The sequence below is a fragment of the Gymnoscopelus microlampas genome (assembly GCF_963454915.1).
Source record: "Gymnoscopelus microlampas genome assembly, chromosome: 5".
NCBI classification, from domain to species: Eukaryota; Metazoa; Chordata; class Actinopteri; order Myctophiformes; family Myctophidae; genus Gymnoscopelus; species Gymnoscopelus microlampas.
The window spans coordinates 11,353,307-11,375,806 of NC_139942.1; the positions used below are offsets into that span (position 1 = coordinate 11,353,307).

The 22,500-nt window shown below is 43.0% G+C and overlaps 1 protein-coding gene across 1 annotated transcript in view; it reads right to left on the reverse strand.

The window, feature by feature from the left end:
* The window catches only part of myo10 (myosin X), a 156,278-nt gene that overhangs the window by 104,414 nt on the left and 29,364 nt on the right, over nucleotides 1–22,500 (reverse strand). The window lies entirely within an intron of this gene.

Here is a 22,500-nt window from a genome sequence, read left to right on the forward strand (position 1 = left end):
ACACTACACCATAAAGACACCCATGTACCTGTCAAACTACTTCAAAAACCTTAAAGACGTTCACAAGCACAACACCAGAGGGAGCCCCACTGATCACGTTCAACCCAGATTCGGCTCAAACAAAGGGTTACATTTGTTCTACTGCTATGCCACCAAAAAGGTCCTGTTCCACTTAGTGTAGCAGAGTGTTTCCAGTGAGCCAACATAAACACCAGTAGCACCCCCTGACTCTCTTTGACCTTAATTGGGACACAACCTTTAGTTAATTAGTAGCATTAGTAACACCTGTGTTTATCCTACTGCTCTTTTTATGTCAACATGTCTGCTGTGAAAACAAGTTCTATTAACCACATCAACCACATAAATGTTGCTGTATGTTAAATGCGAAAATAGTGTTGTGAGCTTGTATATCTGCTATTTAACCTATTGCTTATGCTAATGAAATTAATGACACATCAGGTTGAAAGTGGTTAATGGCAGTGGTGGAAAAAGTACTCAAATGTTTGCTTAAGTGTGTCTGTGGGTTTTATAAATATTGAACCAAGAAAAAAAGATCTTGTGACTATATAATAATTACATTGGATCCATTTGGAACACACATTATTTTTTTTTTTCTCCATGTCCTGAAAAGTAACAGCTTTGGACATACAAGGTTTCCACCTGGCAGGGGCGGTATGTCTAATACCGGAAAATGTTTTTTTTTCCACGCCCAGTTTGCGTAATAGAACCTGGGAAAGGCCTTGAGAATATTGAGCGGTTTTCCATGTAAGCACACTACCAAACAGAGCCCTTTTAAGCCCTCTTACATACATGCTTATTATCCCATCGTTGGCTGATAATTAATAGCTTCTGACACACAGCTGCATTCCCCATCACCGGAACGGTCGCCATGGCAGCGGCATGATCGCCATGGCGGCGACCTTTCCCCCTGACCAATGGGGTCACAGCTGTGTGTACGTACTGGAGGTGTCGTATTACTGGGGAGGTGTTTGAAACAGTGTTGCCAAGTCTGCTTAGACCTTTTCTGTACAGTCGCTTGTAAGTATTGGTAGTTAAGGGTTGCGGTTTCTTGGGCTTGTTTCTAAAGTGTAACCCCTACATTTATATGTATTTGTCCCCGGACACCCCAACTGAAAATATATAGTCTGATTGTACATATACATGACAACCTTTATTCCATTGTTCTTCTTCTTTTGAAATATTTTCTTTCACATCAAGACACTGTAATGATCATTAGACTCAGCAATGACCTACCTATCTCACAGACTCTCTCTGCAGTCAGAGTTTGTACAAATGTAGAATTATGTGAGGGGATTAATTTAATCCTCTCTCTCACACTTATGCCAGTGTGCCAGTGATTACCCTCCCCTAGCCTATACCGGCGTCCCCCAGAGTTAGTGTCGAAGTGTCCTTGAGCAAGACACTGAACCCCTAATTGCTCCCGAAGAGCAGGTTGGTGCCTTGCATGGTTTCATCCGCTGTCGGTGTGTGAATGTGTGTGTGAATGGGTGAATGTAATGCACATGTAAAGCTCTTTGGATAAAAGTGCTATATAAATGCACCATTTACCATTTATTTACCAATGTTGGCACGGCCGAGCCTAAGGTTGCCTATACCCCTGATCTACAAGCTCACAACACGACACATTGTGAGCTTGTAGATTGGCTATTTTAATATAGCTGATGTATACAGAGTTCAAAGGTAAAACTGATTTAGATGCTATATTAACTAATTGAGCTGTGTGTGTGTGTGTGTGATCATCATGCGGCCTACTTTTTTGCGCGTGTTTTTGTAGACCTGGCTGCTTGTTTCTCTCGCAAAAAATCTGGCAACCCTGTGTTTACAGCCGACACATGTGGGCAGTAAACATGAGGTTTATGGTGGAGGTTTTTAGTGAGCGGGGACAATGTGGAGGAAGCAGTTCTTTTAACCCTGGCCTTTTACTGTCTTTAGTTTCTGTTTGACCCGGACGCTTTTTTTTTTTTTTTTACTGTCTTTAGGTTGCTACAGTCTTTCACCTCCCCACTGACCTACGCTCCCACTGTGGGATTACTGAGACACTAACGGGGGCACGCTTGACACTTGACAGTGGTGGGAAAAGTACTCACATTTTGTACTTAAGTAAAAGTATCAATACTGCAAAGTAGAAATACTCCATTACAAGTAAAAGTCCGGAATTACAAATTTACTCGAGTATAAGTACAAAAGTATTGGCATCAAAATATACTTAAAGTACCGAAAGTATAAGTACTCATTATGTAGAATGTTTCACAAGTTTTCAAATGTATAAAATCTTTTGAATCTTTTGAAAATAGCAGATCTACAGGCTCACAATGCGTCGCATCGTTTTTCAAATGGCCGTAATGTATATAGGGCTGAAGTGGTTAATGTATGTTTTGTAATAATAATCTAAATCTACAAAGTAACTAGTGACAGAGTTTTCAAACAATTGTAGTGGAGTAAAAAATACAATATTTGCCACTGCAAGCCCAAAGAAGTGACTATACAGGCCACAGGAGCACACACACGCACGCACGCACGCACACGCACACACGCACACGCACACGCACACGCACACGCACACGCACACGCACACGCACACACACACACACACACACATCTATTCGACAATTGCCAATCTACAAGCTCAGTGGTGAGCTTGTCACTCTATCACGGTTTAATCATGTTAAGTACATGGCCACATGTGCCCCTTTTCATTAGCGTGACAGGTTCAACCAATCTACCAATGTGTTGCCAGTGCCACTTTCACACCTTATGAACTCGCGTACATACTGTATCTGCTTGTCTTTATGCTACATGCGCGTGTATACATTACATCAGTAGATATCTTGTTGTATGTTCTCTTTTGTAATGTTAGATTAATTTCTCCCTGCATGCGCCCTCCTCTCCCTGCCCTTGTCTTCTTCTTTCTTTCTGGGAAACAACAACTTGTTGATAGAGTATTATGTCAAAATGAATTTGACTCACTTCTTTACACCTGTAAATTAGTAACCATTTGTGAGCTAGCTCTGCTATTTTCACTATTTTAAAATGTTCTTTAAGATAATAATAAAAAAAAGGACCGGTTTTGGACATACAAGGTTTCCACGAAATGTTTCAGTACTGTTCAAAGTAATGAAACCTCGCCAGGCTCATAGATGTGTGTGTGTGTGTGTGCGTGTGTGTGTGTGTGTGTGCGTAAATGCGTGCGTGCGTGTGTGTGTGTTAACTACATGGCCACATGTGCCGCTGTTCATTAGCGTGACGGGATAACGCTGATGGGAAAAACAAACGCTCCGTCTGGGGAGCAGCTGATTGGCTCGCGCCGCAGGGGGGGAGGGGCCTCGGCCTCTATCTGAGCCAGAGCATAGGATTGAACTTTGACCCATATGGCCCTGATTGTATGGAGGTAGAGAGAGAGAGAGAGAGATAGAGAGAGAGAGAGAGAGAGAGAGAGAGAGAGAGAGAAAGAAAGAAAGTTCGGAGATATGGAGGGAGGGAGAGACAGACAGACATAAAGAAAATTGAAGAAAGAAAAGAAAGAGGGGCGCTTGGCTTTACAACCCTCCCTCCCCCTCGTTACATGTTCTCCCTCGTTACCGCTGTACACACACACACACACACACACACACACACACACACACACACACACACACACACACACACACACACACACACACACACACACACACACACACACACACACACACACACACACGTTAACATAGCCATTCTGCGGTGTCAGCAGTAGATGAATGGAGCGCGGTGTATTTCTAAAACCCTGAGAAGTCTCCTCATGCTTCAAACGGACACACAGACCACCGTGAGACCACCACCCTGGGACAGATACATCTGACCCACAGGAAACTCATACAGGAAAGTCCTCTCCTCACCTATACATACCCGACCAACCACGTCCCACAACATCTGGTCTGCATCCATTCACACACATCTAATGAACCATCTCGCCCCAAAACACACTCGCCCCCCGATTTCTTTTGCAGATCACTCGCCACCACCATAAAGTTAGGTTTAAGCATAGTTTTACTGAGGTTAAGTTTAGGAATAAGGTTAGGTTTAGACATAGTTTCACTGAGGTTACGTTTAGGAATAAAGTTAGGTTTAAGCATAGTTTTACTGAGGTTAAGTTTAGGAATAAGGTTAGGTTTAGACATAGTTTCACTGAGGTTACGTTTAGGAATAAAGTTAGGTTTAAGCATAGTTTTACTGAGGTTAAGTTTAGGAATAAGGTTAGGTTTAGGCATAGTTTTACTGAGGTTAAGTTTAGGAATAAGGTTAGGTTTAGGCATAGTTTTACTGAGGTTACGTTTAGGAATAAGGTTAGGTTTAGGCATAGTTTTACTGAGGTTACGTTTAGGAATAAGGTTAGGTTTAAGCATAGTTTTACTGAGGTTAAGTTTAGGAATAAGGTTAGGTTTAGGCATAGTTTTACTGAGTTTAAGTTTAGGAATAAGGTTAGGTTTAGGCATAGTTTTACTGAGGTTACGTTTAGGAATAAGGTTAGGTTTAGGCACAGTTTCACTGAGGTTACGTGTAGGAATACCTGGTCCGCTCCGAGGTCGCCGGATTTGACCCAGGGCGAGCGTGTTTTGGGGGGCGAGCGTTCTTGTATTCATCTTACCTAGCAACCACCACATCCCATAATACTATAATATTCCATTCACAAAACATCTACCAACCACAAAGAGCTAAAATATCAGATCTGCCAGCAGATCTGCAACGAGCGATGTGACACGTTGTGAGCTTGCAGATCTGCTATTTCAGCAGCTGGAGTTGAGTATTTTGTCCTCCACTGGACATCACAAAGGAAGATGACCTGTTTCCCAGGCAGAAAGCAGATGCCTCATTCCTGTGTGTGTGTGTGTGTGTGTGTGTGTGTGTGTGTGTGTGTGTGTGTGTGTGTGTGTGTGTGTGTGTGTGTGTGTGTGTGTGTGTGTGTGTGTGTGTGTGTGTGTGTGTGTGTGTGTGTGTGTGTGACATCACATTCCTGACGTGCAGAAACCATAACAGGATAATTTGATGCTTGTTTTAAGATCGGGTGCCTTAGATCGCCCGAACCCCCCTCCCTCTCTCTCTCTCTCTCTCTCTCTCCCTCTCTCTCTATCTCTCTGGCAGTGGTGGGAAGTAACTAAGTACATTTACTCAACTACTGTACTTAAGTACACTTTTGAGGTATTTTTTTAACTCTTTTACACTTCACACTTCCACTCCACTTCTTATTTTGTATTATTTGAAAAGTAATTACGACTTACTTTGTAGATTTAAATTATTATTACAAAACATATACATTAACCAATGAAGCTGTATTTTAGTAGCCTACTTTGCTCACTTCGGTCACAATGTGCATTGTGAGCTTGTAGATCAGCTATTTTCTGAGACTTTTCCCGACAATACGGATTTAGGGGATTCTGGGGTTTAAATGAATACATACATAACTACTTCAGCCCTATATACATTTCGGCCATTTGAAAATAGCAGATCTACAAGCTCACAATGCGTCGCGAAGCATTGTGAGCTTGTAGATCTGCTATTTTCAAAAGATTTGTATACAGTTGAAACCTGTGAAATGGGACATTCTGCATAACTAATGTACTTTAAGTACATTTTGACGGCAACACTTTTGTGCTTTTACTCAAGTACATTTTGAGTAACATTTGAGTACTTTCTTCCACCACTGAAGTGATTAAGTAAAAAGAAAAAAGGACTTCTTCCACAACTCCTCTGATGAGAGGAGGGGGTGAGAGAGTGAGAGGAGGAGGGGGGGGGGGGGTGTTAGACACACTCTCGGGGGTCTTTCAGCGCCACAGAAGGCCTCCAAGGCGTCCCGCTATTAAAGAGCATTAAGCCCGTTCCGCCCTTTCTGCCTCCCCTTTGTGACCAGCGTGTGCCGCGCCGCGCTCGCTCGCCCACGCCGACAAGCACAGAGAGAGAGAGAGAGAGAGAGAGAGAGAGAGAGAGAGAGAGAGAGAGAGAGAGAGAGAGAGAGATCTACACCTCCCCCCTTCTCTATTTCTCCTCGCCCGAGGTCTCTAACCCCTTGGCTCTGAGCCAAGAGACCTTTGAATGGCTTCCTCTCTCTCTCTCTCTCTCTCAGGAGTTAGCAATACAACAACGTAGAACTACAAGTAAAAGTACCAAATGTCGATCTGCAAGCTCACAACGTGTCGCGATGTGACACGTTGTGAGCTTGAAGATAGGCTGCTTAAATAACCCACAATTGCTCCAGTGTACTCTCTACATATCTCACAGTTCGTTCTCTCTCTCTCTCTCTCTCTCTCTCTCTCTCTCTCTCTCTCTCTCTCTCTCCTTTTTCATTGGCACTTGATTGCCCCAGACCAGACAAGTGATGACATCATTAATTTGTATATATTCAAATGGTTAAAGAGAGGAGAGGCAGATAAGACAGCCAGACCAAACAGTGTAGTGACACAAGATAAGACCAGAGAGAGAGAGAGAGAGAGAGAGAGAGAGAGAGAGAGAGAGAGAGCGAGCCTGTTGTGTGCTTTTAAAATGACACCATACACTTCCAGATAAACACACTACAGCTTTATTATGTACTATTTAGCAGTGGCCAGTGGTCATATAGGTGGATTATGAGACAATATCCTGGCACAGACTTGTAAAAGGTCCCGCTATGAACACAGCAATTAGGACAGTCACAATTATGAAAATGTTACGTGACGATTAATTGTCACACGAATAATTGCGATTAACGATTCAATTGTGTCTTTGCCACATTCCTTCAGTTTTCAGTAGGACTTTTGGAACTCCGTTATTGACATGAACGACTATAAGATCTTTGACACGACATGCAATGTTAATAACAGTGACAATTCGCTCAAAGGTGCGGTAATCCGCCCCTGCAGTGTGGTAAGAAGTACTCAGATTTGCTTTTTACTTAAGTAAATGTATCAAGTAAAAGTCCTGCATTCAACATTTTACTTGAGTAAAAGTGCGAAGGTTTTAGCATCAAAATATACTAAAAAGAATATTTATATAAAAGAAAAAGTATTTGTTATGCAGTTTTCTCAATCTTTCACAAACAGCAGATCAGCAAGCTCACAATGTGTCACAAAGCATCGACACGAGACAACAATAACAGCACTTGATTAAATGTACTTAGTTACTTTTCAAGAAGATTTTAAACAGGTAGTAGGAGCTTTCTGCAGGGGCGCTTTGATCAAGAGTTAAAGCCTTCAATGAAAGACTTTGTTTAGACGCTTTGATCAAAGATTTTGATTAAATATGTTGATCAAAGACTGTGATTAAAGACTTTGATCAAAGACTGGATGGCTTGTTGGAACACTATTCACAAGTTACATGTTTGATCATGTAATACATAGTAACTGATTACATTATAATTACAATTTAAGCAGACGCTCTTATCTAGAGTGACTTAAAGCAAGGTAAGCCTCAGTAAACTAGGATCACAGGTGAACCAAGACCTAGCATCAGTCTAAACCATGGGTCTTCAACTGATTATGAACCAGGGACCACCACCCTGATTGAGAATCAGTGGTGTGGGGGGAAAAGCTTGAAATTAAATAATGACTGTTAAGGCCTTAATTTAATTTGTTAATTCGAGGGGAATTAAATCAAGCCCTTAACAGTCATTATTTAACTGAGATATGCTAGTGGTCCAGAGCTCAGAAAAGATTGAGAACCACTCATCCATTCCTTTCCCATGGTTGCCCTTATTCTGTTCTCTTAACCTTCCATATTAAACTCATGTTAACTGATTCATTGCAACATATGTATGAGCAAGCACATGCGATTGATATGGGCACATTTCCTACTAATGATGACTCAACCAGCTAAATCGGTACAGTTTCCCTTGAAACTCTCCTTTTCTGTGGAAGTTCTTGACATCCGACTTCCAAGTAACTGACAACATTGATGCGTGATCATACATCACACTGTTTCTCAACTAGTGATCGATAAAATAAAATATAATACAAATCTTCACTTTCCTACATTACTAAATGCATGGTCAGGGACCACATTCAATACCTTCACGGACCGCCAGTGGTCCACGGACCACCAGTTGAAAACCCATGGTCTAAACCATGGGTCTTCAACAAGGGGGTCAGGGACCCCTTGGAGGTCCTCAGTGGTACTGCCGGGGGGTCTGCCAAATCTTTGTGCAGTATAGGAGCCAGTTTTTTACATTAACCACTTGAACCCTAGAATCCCTATTGTGAGGGAAATTGTGAGGGAAGAAAAAGCCAAAAATAGCCGATCTACAAGCTCACAACGCCTCGCAGCTTGTAGATCGTCTATTTTCGATAAAGAGGTTTGGTGTAGATGGAAAAAGAGCAGACCAAGTACCGAGCCAACGGTCAAGTTTACTAAGTATTGAGGATTCATGGATTGATGTTACTAACATGAATCCAACACACTGATAGAAAAGATAATGTGCAAACAAATAAAACACAAAACATTAATTCACTCGACACTGATGCTGTCAAACAAGTCTATGAAGCTATCCATGAAATCTATGAAAAAGTTTAATCTGCAACACAGTGTTATACAATATGTAGTGGGGGGTCCCTGCGTCATCTCTCTCAGCTTAGGGGGTCCTTGGCCTGAAAAAACATCGAAGACCCCTGGCCTTAACACTATACTATCAAAAGGATAATTTATTTGCCTGGGGCCACGGTGGCACAGTCGGTAGCGCTGTCGCCTCACAGCTAGAAGGTCCTGGGTTCGATTTCCCCCGGGGACGCTGTGGGCGCTGGAGGCGTGTCCTCTCCTCCGCGTCATCAGTGCCCATTACCCTAGGTGGGGTTCGTGAAAGGGCCTTTCTGTGTGGAGTTTGCATGTTCTGATGTTCTGATCGAGGGGAAAGGAACTGGTTGGAATAACGTGTTCCTTCCACGTGCTGTCCTGTTGATGATAGGTGATAAGAAGCGGCCTGCTAGCTCTCATGCATTGAAGGAGGCATGAGCTCAGTTCTGGGCTCTCCCTAGGCTGGCAGAGGGAGAGTAGCGCCCAGGACTATAGGCAATTTGCACTGGGTGAAAAAAATGGGTTGCAAAATCGTGGCATAAAAAAAAAGGAAGAGATAATCCATTTGCCCATAGCAAGTAATACCTCGAGAGAAGATGAGAGAGCGTTCAACTCTCATCTTCGGTTTTTACTTCGCATGTGTGTCACCAAGTCACGAAGAACAGGAAATACACCGGAATGCATTGTGATGTGTGCATCACATGTCAGCCATGATGATGAGGAACAGGATAGCAGGATATTGGCTGTTTAGTTGAAGTTAAGTCAACATGCAGGGATCTGGTGGATCACGGCCAGATGTTTCACCACCAGTAGAGATTTCCTCTGCTGAACTGTAGCCTCACTGTTGAGTGGACAGGAGCCATGCAGCGCTCTCACAATTCAATTTAGATTTCATCACGCCAGTTAGTTGCTTGCCAAGAAGAATTGATCTACAAGCTAACAGCGTGTCGCAAGAAAAGACGACACTTACTTACTTACTGTATCTCATATCACAAATTCACAATATTATGATATTTGTTGCTGTTAAGCAGAAACCTCTTATATCACTTTTTGATGTTTTTTCCTAAGTGAATGGCCTACTTTGTCATTACTACCGTGTCACAGAAAAGTAGCAAAAAAATAGCACATCTACAAGCTCAAAACGCCTCTCATAGTGCCACGTTTTGAGCTTGTAGATCTGTTTTTTTTTTTTTATTGAAGCCTGAAGAATAACGTTTTGGACATATGAGGTTTCCACCCAACAGCAGCGATATCCAGAATAAGAAATAATATCTAGTCTCATAACATTGCTATTACTGTAATTAGACCCTCCAGAAAAATTTGATTATGCGATCGCATAATTTACCGCGTAATCAGCAAAATGGCGCATAATTATGCGGCGGTAACGTTTTTTCAAAAAGGCTGCATCGCATAATATGCGATTTGCATCGCATATTTCGCAACTTTTCACATATTTCGCATTTTTCGCAACTTTTGGCACATTTCCATATTCGCATATTGCCACACAAACATATCGTTGCTGTCGGGCAGAAACCTCTCATCTCCATAGTTTAACTTTTTGTGTTTTTTCGTTTTTTTAAATGAATGCCCTACTTGATCACGCTACAGCGTCACACATCCAACAGAGACGATATGAAGGGTTTGAGTGTGATGTTTGGGTGTATCACATTACATCACAAACCCCTGCTGCAACACTCAGTAGTGTGTGTGTGTGTGTGTGTGTGTGTGTGTGTGTGTGTGTGTGTGTGTGTGTGTGCGTGTGCGTGTGCGTGTGTGTGTGTGTGTGTGTGTGTGCATGCGCGTGGGTGAATTTATCTCCAGATACTGACTCTTCAAAAACCAAACCCTGACGTCATGAAGTCACAAACCCAAACAACACCAACACACGGCCAACCTCCTGACCTTCAAACCACTCAAGAGGGGAAAACCTTCCTCTCCTTGAAATAACATTTCTTACTATTTACTATTTAGGCAGGGGTCTTCAACAGGGGGTCCAGGACCCCTAGGGCAGTGATTTTAAACCAAACTCCCCAGATCTTTTCTTTTTTTTAACCCTAACACAACCATTTCTAGGGAAATTGTCCTCAAAATTCTACTATAGTGGGAACATTTAGCCCTCACAATTATGCACACACACACACACGCACACGCACACGCACACGCACACGCACACGCACACACACACACACACACACACACACACACACACACACACACACAGACACACAGGCTATTGATGAGCCAGTCATTGGTTCAGATAGACACAATGTTCTGTTTGTTACACACAGGAAGTGGAATCTGTCATCGACGACAGCTGCTCATTCTGCACCTCTATACCCCCCATGTATCCCCTCAATGCATAGTGCCCCACCCTGCTGCCCACGCACGCGCGCGCACACACACACACACACACACACACACACACACACACACACACACACACACACACACACACACACACACACACACACACACACACACACACACACACACACACACACACACACACACACACACACTCCTACAAGCTCACATTGTGAGCTTGTAGATCGGCTTAGTTTTAGATTTTCAAATGGCCGAAATATATATAAGGCTTAAGTGGGTAATGTATGTTTTGTATTAACCCATTAAGACCTGAGGCGATTCTTAAAAATGTTTTCTAAATCCTAACAGTTTTTTGAAAAAAATCCCCAAAAAAAGGTTTCAAGATTTTTCTAAAATAGCAGGTCTACAAGCTCATAGCGCGGCACTCTGTGAGTGTACTTGAGTAAATTTACTTAGTTACTTTACACCACTATCATTGATATATTGATATGAAATCCAAACGTGTGCCGTTGTGAAGGTCTGGGCCTGCCCTTCTCTCTTGTTGTTTCTGTGCCTTTGAATTCTACTGGCCGTCGAGAGAGCCAATCGAATTCAAATGCCACACAAACTCTCGCCGGCCGGTCACAGAGTCGACCAGACGCTTGTTTACTTTGAAACTCAGCCGTTATAAAAAAGAAAGAAAAAATCCTGTTCCTTCCCTCTAAAAGTTAATGATTAATCAGTTTAACGAGGTCAACCTGGTCTTATCTCTAAAGATGTCGGCCAAACGTAAACCAAAGCCCAGATAACTGTTAATGTGACCCAGCAATGGAAATTACATCTTTCCCACTCACATACATAATAAACAGTGGTGGAAGACACTCAGCCATTTTACTTACGTAAAAGTAGCAATACCACTATGTAGACATACTCTGTTACAAGTAAAAAGGCCTGTGTTCAAAATGTTACTTGAGTAAAAGTACAAAAGTATTAGCATCAAAATATAGTTAAAGTACCAAAAGTAAAAGTACAAAAATGTTTGAGAATAGCAGATCTACAAGCTCACAACGCGTCGCAATCGCGGCGCGTTGTGCACTTGTAGATCGGCTATTTTCAAATAGCCTATGTATAAAATAGGGCTTAAGTGGTTAATGTATGTTTTATAATATAATTGATATCTGCAAATAACTGTAGTGGAGTCAAATCACAATATTTTCCTCTGAGATGTAGTGGAGTAGAAGTAGAAGTATTGAAAATGGGAAATACTCCAGTAAAGTAAAAGTACCTCAACATTTGACTTAAGTACAGTACTTGAGTAAATGTACTCCGTTACTTTACACCACTGGTAATAACAGCATGTGCGTTTCCCTCACGCCTGTCAAAAGACGGCGTATTTGCCTCGTAGAGTATTTAATCATAAAATGTATCCCGTTCTAAGTTGATTTATGACAGAACGAGCCCCTAATTCTCCACACAGCTTAGCGTCTTCCAGCTAAACGTAGCACTTGTCTGCGTGGTCAGAACATCCCTGCGTAGTTTGTTGTCCATGATGTTTGAGGAGACAAGATGATTGGGGGGACGTGGGATACTGTCCAAACAAGCGGTGGAAGGTAACTCAAGTACATTTACTTAAGTAAAAAGTACTTCTTCCACCACTGGTTGTCTGTTATGTTTGTGGAGACAAGATGATTGGTGGGGACGTGGGACGTTTTCCCAAACAAGCAGGAGCAAAACTGTTCCGCACATAGCGGTGGAAAAGTAACTGAGTAAATGTATTTGGTTACTTTTTCCACCATTGAAGTGGGACGTTGTCCAAACCAGCAGAAGCAAACATAACATGTTCCACTGGGCTGGCTGCGCTGCGAGCTAACCTTCCAACGCAACAAGCCCTGCAGAAAGCAACAACCATTTTACATGCTGTACTGTAGTACTCTTCATTGTAAGTGTCTTACAGAAAAGGCAACTTGCATTCAGTGGTGGAAAAAGTACTCACATTGTCTACTTAAGTAGACGTATCAATACTGCAATGTAGAAATACTCTGTTACAAGTAAAAGGCCTGTGTTCAAAATGTTACTTGAGTAAAAGTACAACATTATTGCCATCAAAATGTAATTAAGGTACAAAAGTGAAAGTACTAAAATGTTTGAAAATAGCAGATCTCTGAGATGTAGTGGAGTAGAAGTAAAAGCATTTGACATTGGAAATACTCAAGTAAAGTACAAATACCTCAAAATGTTACTGAAGTACAGTACTTATAAGTAAATGTACTTAGTTACCTTCCACCACTGACTGTGTTACAACTTGATGTATGTCTTCTTTCTATGACTTTGTGTCTTTGCAGGAGGCTACTGCATATAGCGAGAGGATATCTATCTATACAAGAGGATCCGTGTGTTTGTATGTGTATACACGTGTGGTTGTCACACAAAGAGACACACACACACACACGCACACGCACACGCACACGCACACACGCACGCACGCACGCACACACACACACACACACACACACACACACACACAAGTCAGTGAAAGTACACAACACAGTCCCATGTGATAACTGCGACTTAAAACACAATGGAAAGAAAGCCTGAGGAAGTGTTTCAATGGGAAAAGATTTCACATTCACACTCACGCACACGCACACACACACACACACACACACGCACACGCACACACACACACACACACACACACACACACACACACACACACACACACACACACACACACACACACACCCTCAATAGTCAATGAAAGTACACGCATCATAGTGACGGACAGCACAATGCACACCAAGGTAGCGAGTGTTTTATTGTGAAGGTCTTGTTTGAGAGGAAACAAACTGACCTCGAACCTTCGACCCCCGGCAGGGGGTCCGGACCAATCAGCACAGAGCAGAGCAGACCCCGCAAAAAATGGCTGTTTGATTGAAATGACTGGACACGTCACTAAGTCAGGGCGTGTGTGTGTGTGTGTGTGTGTGTGTGTGTGTGTGTGTGTGTGTGTGTGTGTGTGTGTGTGTGTGTGTGTGTGTGTGTGTGTGTGTGTGTGTGTGTGTGTGTGTGTGTGTGTGTGTGTGTGTGTGAGTTGAGGAGGGGGCAGCTATGGGAACTGATTAGCCAGCTCTATTTACTTTTAGAGACATGTGGGAAAGACACACACACACACACACACACACACACACACACACACACACACACACACACACACACACACACACACACACACACAGTGTGGTAGGTATAAATAGGTTAATGACATGTTTGCTTAATGTTTGTCGACTCCCACCACCTCTAAGGGACAGTTTGCTTGGAACACATGGGCACGCCCCCCCCCCCCCCCTTTCCCATCATGCAACACTCCCACAGCCAGTTCAAACACTGGACCTCTGAACTACACTCACAAAACTAACTTTTTATTTACAAAGTCTTTGGAACTAATGAACTAATGCATTTCACACAGAGTTACTGACCTCCTAACTCAAACAAAACAATTTATTTAGTTATGTATTCATCATTTAAATGCCCCTCCCCCCCACCCCTGCCCCGCTTAAATGTTCTGCTGGTTTTCTATCCTACCAGGACCTCTAGTACTGCTGGTTTTCTATCCTACCAGGACCTCTAGTACTGCTGGTTTTCTATCCTACCAGGACCTCTAGTACTGCTGGTTTTATCTCCTACCAGGACCTCTAGTACTGCTGGTTTTATCTCGTACCAGGACCTCTAGTACTGCTGGTTTTCTATCCTACCAGGACCTCTAGTACTGCTGGTTTTCTATTCTACCAGGACCTCTAGTACTGCTGGTTTTCTATCCTACCAGGTCCTCTAGTACTGCTGGTTTTTATCTCCTACCAGGACCTTTAGTACCGCTGTTTTTTCTATCATTCCAGGAGCTCTAGCACTGCTTTGATGTCAGTTTGCAGACTCTTAGCGCCCCTTAATAAGATGTTCAGATTCCACTCAGCCACAGTGAGTAGCGGTGTCGCACCACATATCTATCTACAACAGTGTTGTGTACTCAGGCCAGACACGATATGTAATTTACTGAGGCGGAGGAGAAACGAGACAGTTTGTTTCCACTGTGGGACAGGAGAGAGAGAGAGAGAGAGAGAGAGAGAGAGAGAGAGAGAGAGAGAGAGAGAGAGAGAGAGAGAGAGAGGCACGCTGAGCACGTTGTGCCAACAACTCACTCACACAAACATAGACGAGCCTGAGCAGTGTGTGATTGACGATGACGTCCGCCTGCACTTCAATAATATAGCAACTTAATTCCGTTTCAGTTCAGTGTCAAGTGTGATTTTGAAGAACAATTCGTTAAGCTTAATGTCTACATTAGAGCTGCGCTTGGACATGGATACCGTTACATTTTCGGGAAGCTAATTAGCATAAGCTGCCAGCATAGGCAGTAGGAGAGGGGTGCTCACAGGCCCTATTTTCCTGTACAGTTTGCGGTGTGTACCGTACTCACGCGAGATATGACAGTAAGCACACATACTAGGCATTTGGTGATGAGAATTATGAATATAGCATCCATCTCCAGGCTGGCAGACGGCTGTAACTTTTAATCCATTGAAATAAAAAAGGGGAGAACGAATCGTTCTCTGCTGAGGAAACAGCAATGAAAGCGACCATTTACAGGCAGAATAGGCCTAATAATGTGACACAATCAATGATCATCACTCGTTATCACAGGGATGCGGGGGTTAACAGAGGTGGACTGCTGCTCCAGCCTAAAACCTCACCATTCCACTACAAACATGTCTTGAAATGTCAACTCGCTCGTTGTTGTTTTTTTTAACGGCCCTTTAATTAGAGCATTAAGTAGCTACACCTGTGCGAGTGTCTGGTGGTACACTCTCTCTCTCTCACTATGAAAGCATGCTTGCTCTACCCAACAGACAGAGAGAGAGAGAGAGAGAGAGAGAGAGAGATAGCATGGACATTCATGGTCGAGCGAGGGGTAGTCACCGACGGTGAGTTGGACTAGTTGTAGCAGAGACTGATGCATTGTAAAAGTAATATGAAACATTTCAAATCATAACCAGACTGTCTTTATCCCCTCACGTGAATTAACTTATCATGATGCTGCCGGCATGGTGTTCACACTTGCTTTCCGCAAAGACTTTGCCTGCAATGGTGTAGGTCCCAAGAAGGCATGAATGCCGAAACAAGATTGACACTGATAATTTGGCACACGTTCACACATGACACCAAAATCAAATATGCCGACAAGTTGTTTGCAGATCTTGTATATCTGAATGGGGCTTAAGTGACAAGAAGAGATAGATGGGTTTTCAGACTGCTGTGTAATATGGCGGAGCGAGTCTGCAGTTGTGACTGCAATGGGGAATTTGTTCAACAGAGTCTAGGAGGTGTGGAGCGTTGTCCAGGGTGTTTTAGGGAAGGGAGAAGAGTCTAGGACATGTGGAGCATCAAGATGCGACCCATTGTGAGCTTAGATCGGCTATGTTTGCTACTTCTGCAGTAGTATGATGAAATAGGGCATTAATTGACAAATACATACAGACGTATACATACAAACTTGAAATATGTAGATAGGAGGTTTCTGCTTGACAGCAACAAATTAAAATTGGAAGAAAAATCTCCTAACGTGATACAAATACAAAACATTTTGTCCACCAAAATTCATATTCAAAATGTTTTCATTACGATTTCATAAGTCAAGCAAGTAGTTTTTTTCCCCCCTGACCTCCTTGATGTGGCCTGTGGAACCGGAGGCAACGCAAAACTAGCCAATCATACTGTAATTACACTCGCTGTGCTCGTTAAGTGAGGCACGTAAAAGTCAAAGTCGAGCCTTTTCGTTCTGACGGCGAAGCGAAGGAGAACACGGTCGTTAAGTCGTAGAGGGTTAAATGAAACCAGATGTCGGTCCACTTTCCCTCCGACGCTCTCATGGTCTCTTGTACATGCTATGTACGTATGTAGGGCTGGGAGGAGGGGTGCTGGGTGGTACAGTAACAGTGAGAGAGAACCACCCTCCAACCACATGGCATGGGTTCATTTCCCATGTATGGTCCTCCTGAAGTGCCCTTGAGCAAGTGGGCACCCATAAGGGGCCATTTGGAACCCCCTCAAGGAACCATGAGGGTCCCTGAACCACACTTTGAGACCCACTGGTGTAGCAGAGTGTTTGAGCCAACATGCACAATATCAGCACCCTGCCTCTGTTTGACCAGAATGGAACAGAGCCTTGATTGGTATCATTGGTAACACCTCTGAAGTAAGTATGGAAGAGGCCAGTGGTGTAAAGTAACTAAGTATATTTACTCAAGTACTGTACTAAGTACAATTTTGAGTATTATTTTTTACTTTACTGGAGTATTTCCAATATTAGGTACTTTTACTTCTACTCCACTACATCTCAGAGGAAAATATTGTACTTTTACTCCACTACATTTATTTAAAAACTTTAGTCACTAGATTTTGATTATTATTACAAAACATACATTAACCACTTCAGCCCTATTTAAACGTTGGCTATTTGAAAATAGCAGATCTACAAGCTGAGTTTGTAGATATGCTATTTTCAAAGGATTTTAGACATTTGATAGTGTTTGAAACGGACTTCCGGACTTTTACTTATAACAGAGTATTTCTACATTGCAGTATTGATACTTTTGCTTAAGTAAAACATGTGAGTACTGTTTCCACCACTGGAAGAGGCCCACTTTCTTTTCAATATGGCTGCTGTGCATAGAGCCTATTCTACACATTCTATCCCCCTTTAGTAAAGTGTTGTCTCCAGTGTACAGAGTACTCCACCCAGCTCAAACATCCATGTTTACAATGTGTGAAACCATTTCTCACGACATTCTCACAAGACAGCGTCGTGAGAATCGTCACCCACAAGGCGACCCCTCAATGCAACACTCCAGTCACTGAGACTATGAAGCAGTGCATTGTGGGTGCGGAAGTCTGTGGCCTTTTTGGTTTGTTGTGAAGAGATGCAGGCCTAACGTTGACACAAACCCACGCACGCACGTATGCACGCACGCACGCACAGAACATCGGAAACTTATGCACAAACACACAAACGTGCACATAAACACACTAAGACATGCTCAGATACAAGCACACATACACAACACTATACAGTATGCACTATACAGTATGTGAACCACACAAGCTCACTTATATTCAAACAGATATCTACACACGAGCAGATATGCATAAACACACACACACACACACACACACACACACACACACACACACACACACACACACACACACACACACACACACACGCACACACACTCTACTCCAGATAATTGCTCAGTAATTGCTATCACACAGGGAGAGAGAGAGAGAGAGAGAGAGAGAGAGAGAGAGAGAGAGAGAGAGAGAGAGAGAGAGAGAGAGAGAGAGAGAGAGAGAGAGAGAGAGAGAGCATTACATCACATGTAAGGCTGTGGTTCCAAACCCCAGTCCTCCTCAGCAGAACCATGCCAGATCCAGTAGTTCTGCTTCTGGATCAGATTTCACATTTTCCTTTACATCCAAACCACCTCTATGAAAGCTGCAGTAAAGCCGCTATAATGTAGCATTACACACTTCAGTGAAAACTAACAATAACCACCATACACCGGCATTAAAATCAAGTCATGTGGATCATGGGAACGGCGTGGTTCCTGTGTGGATCTCTGACTCTGACTTCATGTGACCAGCCTGTGACATATCACTCGTCTAAGACAGGACGTTTTGTTCAGGCCAAGGACCCCTTAGCTGCGAGAGAGATGAATAGATAGCTTCATAGACTTGTTTGATGTAGCACGATCATCAGCGTTGTGCTTGTTTACACATGATCTTTTCTATTAATATGTTGGATTCACGTTAATGTGTATTTTCAGACATTTCATTTAAAATAAACACCAATATTTGGTGGCCCCCCTGTGGAAACTTTAAGGATCCCGAAGGTCTCCCGGACCACCTGTTGAGCATGATTTATGACATAAATCAGTGGTTCTCAAACTTTTTCATGTCAAGGACCCCCAAATTGACACTTATTAGCCCGCGGACCCCCATTTGAAAATATATGCCAGGGACCCCCATAAGAGAAGATTTTTACGGCCCTAAAGCAGTGATTCTCAACCATTTTAATGTCAAGGACCCCCAGTTTGACATGCATTAGGCTACGGACCCCCATTTAATGGCATTTCTATCTCTGGGACCCCACTTTATGTAAAATCAAAGAGTGTACAAATGGAACCAAATGGACCCGTTAAGGTCCATTTGGTTCCATTTCTACACTCTCAGAGTCTCCATTGAAAAAACAAACAGAAAATGTAAATGACGGCAAAGAAAACAATCAAATGCTAACAAAGTAACTATGATACCAGTTAATGTCTAAACAACATGAGGGGTGGGGTGCTAGGGAGTGAGGTGCTAGAGGGTGAGGTGCTAGGGAGTGATAAGAGCTAGGGAGTGAGGTGCTTGGGGGTAAGGTGCTAGGGAGTGATAAGAGCTAGGGAGTGAGGTGCTAGGGAGTGAAAAGAGCTAGGGAGTGAGGTGCTAGGGGGTGATAAGTGCTATAGGGAGTGAGGTGCTAGGGGGTGAGGTGCTAGGGAGTGAAAAGAGCTAGGGAGTGAGGTGCTAGGGAGTGAAAAGAGCTAGGGAGTGAGGTGCTAGGGGGTGATAAGTGCTATAGGGAGTGAGGTGCTAGGGGGTGAGGTGCTAGGGAGTGAAAAGAGCTAGGGAGTGAGGTGCTAGGGGGTGATAAGTGCTATAGGGAGTGAGGTGCTAGGGGGTGAGGTGCTAGGGAGTGAAAAGAGCTAGGGAGTGAGGTGCTAGGGGGTGATAAGTGCTATAGGGAGTGAGGTGCTAGGGGTGATAAGTGCTAGGGAGTGAGGTGCTAGGGGGTGATAAGTGCTATAGGGAGTGAGGTGCTAGGGGTGATAAGTGCTATAGGGAGTGAGGTGCTAGGGGTGATAAGTGCTATAGGGAGTGAGGTGCTAGGGGTGATAAGTGCTAGGGAGTGAGGTGCTAGGGGGTGATAAGTGCTATAGGGAGTGAGGTGCTAGGGGTGATAAGTGCTATAGGGAGTGAGGTGCTAGGGGTGATAAGTGCTATAGGGAGTGAGGTGCTAGGGGTGATAAGTGCTATAGGGAGTGGGGTGCTAGGGGTGATAAGTGCTAGGGAGTGAGGTGCTAGGGGGTGATAAGTGCTATAGGGAGTGAGGTGCTAGGGGTGATAAGTGCTAGGGAGTGAGGTGCTAGGGGGTGATAAGTGCTAGGGAGTGAGGTGCTAGGGGGTGAGAAGTGCTAAGGGTTGAGAAGTGCTAGGGGGTTATAAGTGCAGGGGGAGATAAGTGCTAGGGGGTTATAAGTGCAGGGGGAGATAAGTGCTAGGGGGTGTAAAAGTTTCCATGTGTAACCTGAGGTGTGTTCAATGAGACTTCGTGGGACATTTGTGAAGGGGGAAAAAATGTTAATGTTTGAGATGAAACATTTCGCAAACAGTCGGCAGTAATGAGGAGAGGTGGTGTTTACGGAAACACGGCGCGAAACACGGCGCAAAACGACGAGTTTTGAGATTGTCGATCTGCTCCTTTTGCTGATTTTATCCTGAAAAGTTACAGTTTTGGACATATGAGGTTTCCACCCGTCAGAGACGATTTATGTACTTTTACCGTACCAGAATATTTAATTTTTTTCAATCAGCCCCGCCTTTACCAGCTGCATTAAATGCATTACTAATTGCAATCCAACTGCATGCATGTGAAATGGCTTTTATGTAGTTTTATGTTTAGTTATATATATATAAACATAACTATATTAGTATATTTTGATACCAATAGCACTTCTGTACTTTTACTCAAAACTTCTGAATACAGAACTTTTACTTGTAACAGAGTATTTCTATGTTGTGGTAGGCTATTGCTACTTTTACTTAAATAAAAAAATCTGGGTATTTCTTCCACTGCTGCTCAGCTGGTGCTTTTCTTTTTTTAATAGAAACCAGTTGTTTCCTGTCATATATTCTAAATGTCTTTCGGTTCCAGAGGACTTTCTTTCTTCACAGTTTGCTACCGACCACAGAATCAGGATTATCTTCAGTACAGACATGGGGGAAAAAAAAGAGAGTTTCCCCCCTGCGTTCATTCCTCACACTGTGCCTCCTCCGCTGCAGGGAAATCTACCCACGATGCATTGCAGAGAGAATGTGGGTGGCAAGGATCGCAGCGCAGCGGTCGTTACTGCTGCTTTTCATTGTAGACGTTTAACGAGCAACCTGAGAGGCAATCCAATCTAATTAAGCTTAATTTATGCTCCACAGCGCGAGGGTGGTGCTTGCCAAAAAAGCACCGGTGTACTAGCAAAAAGCACTGATGTACAAGCTAAGCACTTATGTACAATCTAAAAAAAATGAATGCACACGCTAAAAGCACCAGTGTACTAGCTTAAAGCACGTGCGCAAGCTAAAAGCACTACATCAGTGCTTTTTTGGCAAGGGACACCGTCGTACTACGTACGATGGCTTTAAAGGTAGTGTAAGTGATATTTTATAGTTAAAACCAGCTCTTTAATAAACAGAAATTACATTCTGAGGTGGCTTGCCAATTCCATCCAATCAGGAGAGAGTACCCATTCATCAGCTTTGCTTTCATAGTGTTCCAGTTCCAATTTTGTCTGCACATTCCTTTGTGTCATCACTTCCCATGTCCAAGTCCATCTTGTAGGCTACCCTGTATGAGTTCTCTCTCCTGCTTGGACCAAATTGGTATCCCGAACTGAAAATGTATTTCAGCGGCAATACTAGAACAACTACAGCAGACATGCAAGCACGCACGCACGCATGGACGCATTCATGCACGCACGCACACGCTGCTAGCTTGACGTTCACTTCTTGTCGACAAGTTGTGTGAGACGGAGTATACATTAACCACTTACTGTAAACCCCAGTCTGGGGAAAACTTGCGCCAAAAATAGCCGATCTACAAGCTTGCATTGCATCGTGTTTCGACATGTTGTAAGCTTGTATAGATTGGCTATTTTCAGCGAAGATATTTAATGTGGAGCGAAAACAGAAAACACTAGACACTAGGATAGAGCACTGAGGGACTCCGCTCAACAACACCGTATGGGGTTGAAGTGGTTGTGGGTTAGAAATCTGTCTCTCTCTCTCCCCCCTCTGTCCCTCTGCCTGTCTGTCTGTGGTGTAAAGTAACTAAGTACATTTACTAATAAGTACTGTACTCAAGTACACTTGAGGAATGTGTACTTTACTGGAGTATTTCCCATTTTCTATATTTTGACTTCTACTCCGCTACATCTCAGAGGCAAATATTGCACTTTTACTCCACTACAATTATTTGACAGCTTTAGTTACTTTTTTTTATCGCAAAACATACATTAACCACTTCAGCCCTATATATATTTTAGCCATTTGAAAATAGCCGATCTACAAGCTCACAGCTTGTAGATCTACTATTTTCAAAAGCTCTTTATACATGTTGAACTTGTGCAATGGGACATTCTGCACAATGAGTACTTTTTACTTGTGATACTTGAAGTACATGTTGATACCAATACTTTTGTACTTTTACTCGTGTACATTTTGAAAACCTTACTTTTACTTGTAACAGAGTATTTCTACATTGCAGTATTGATACTTTTACTTAAGTAAACCATGTAAGTACTT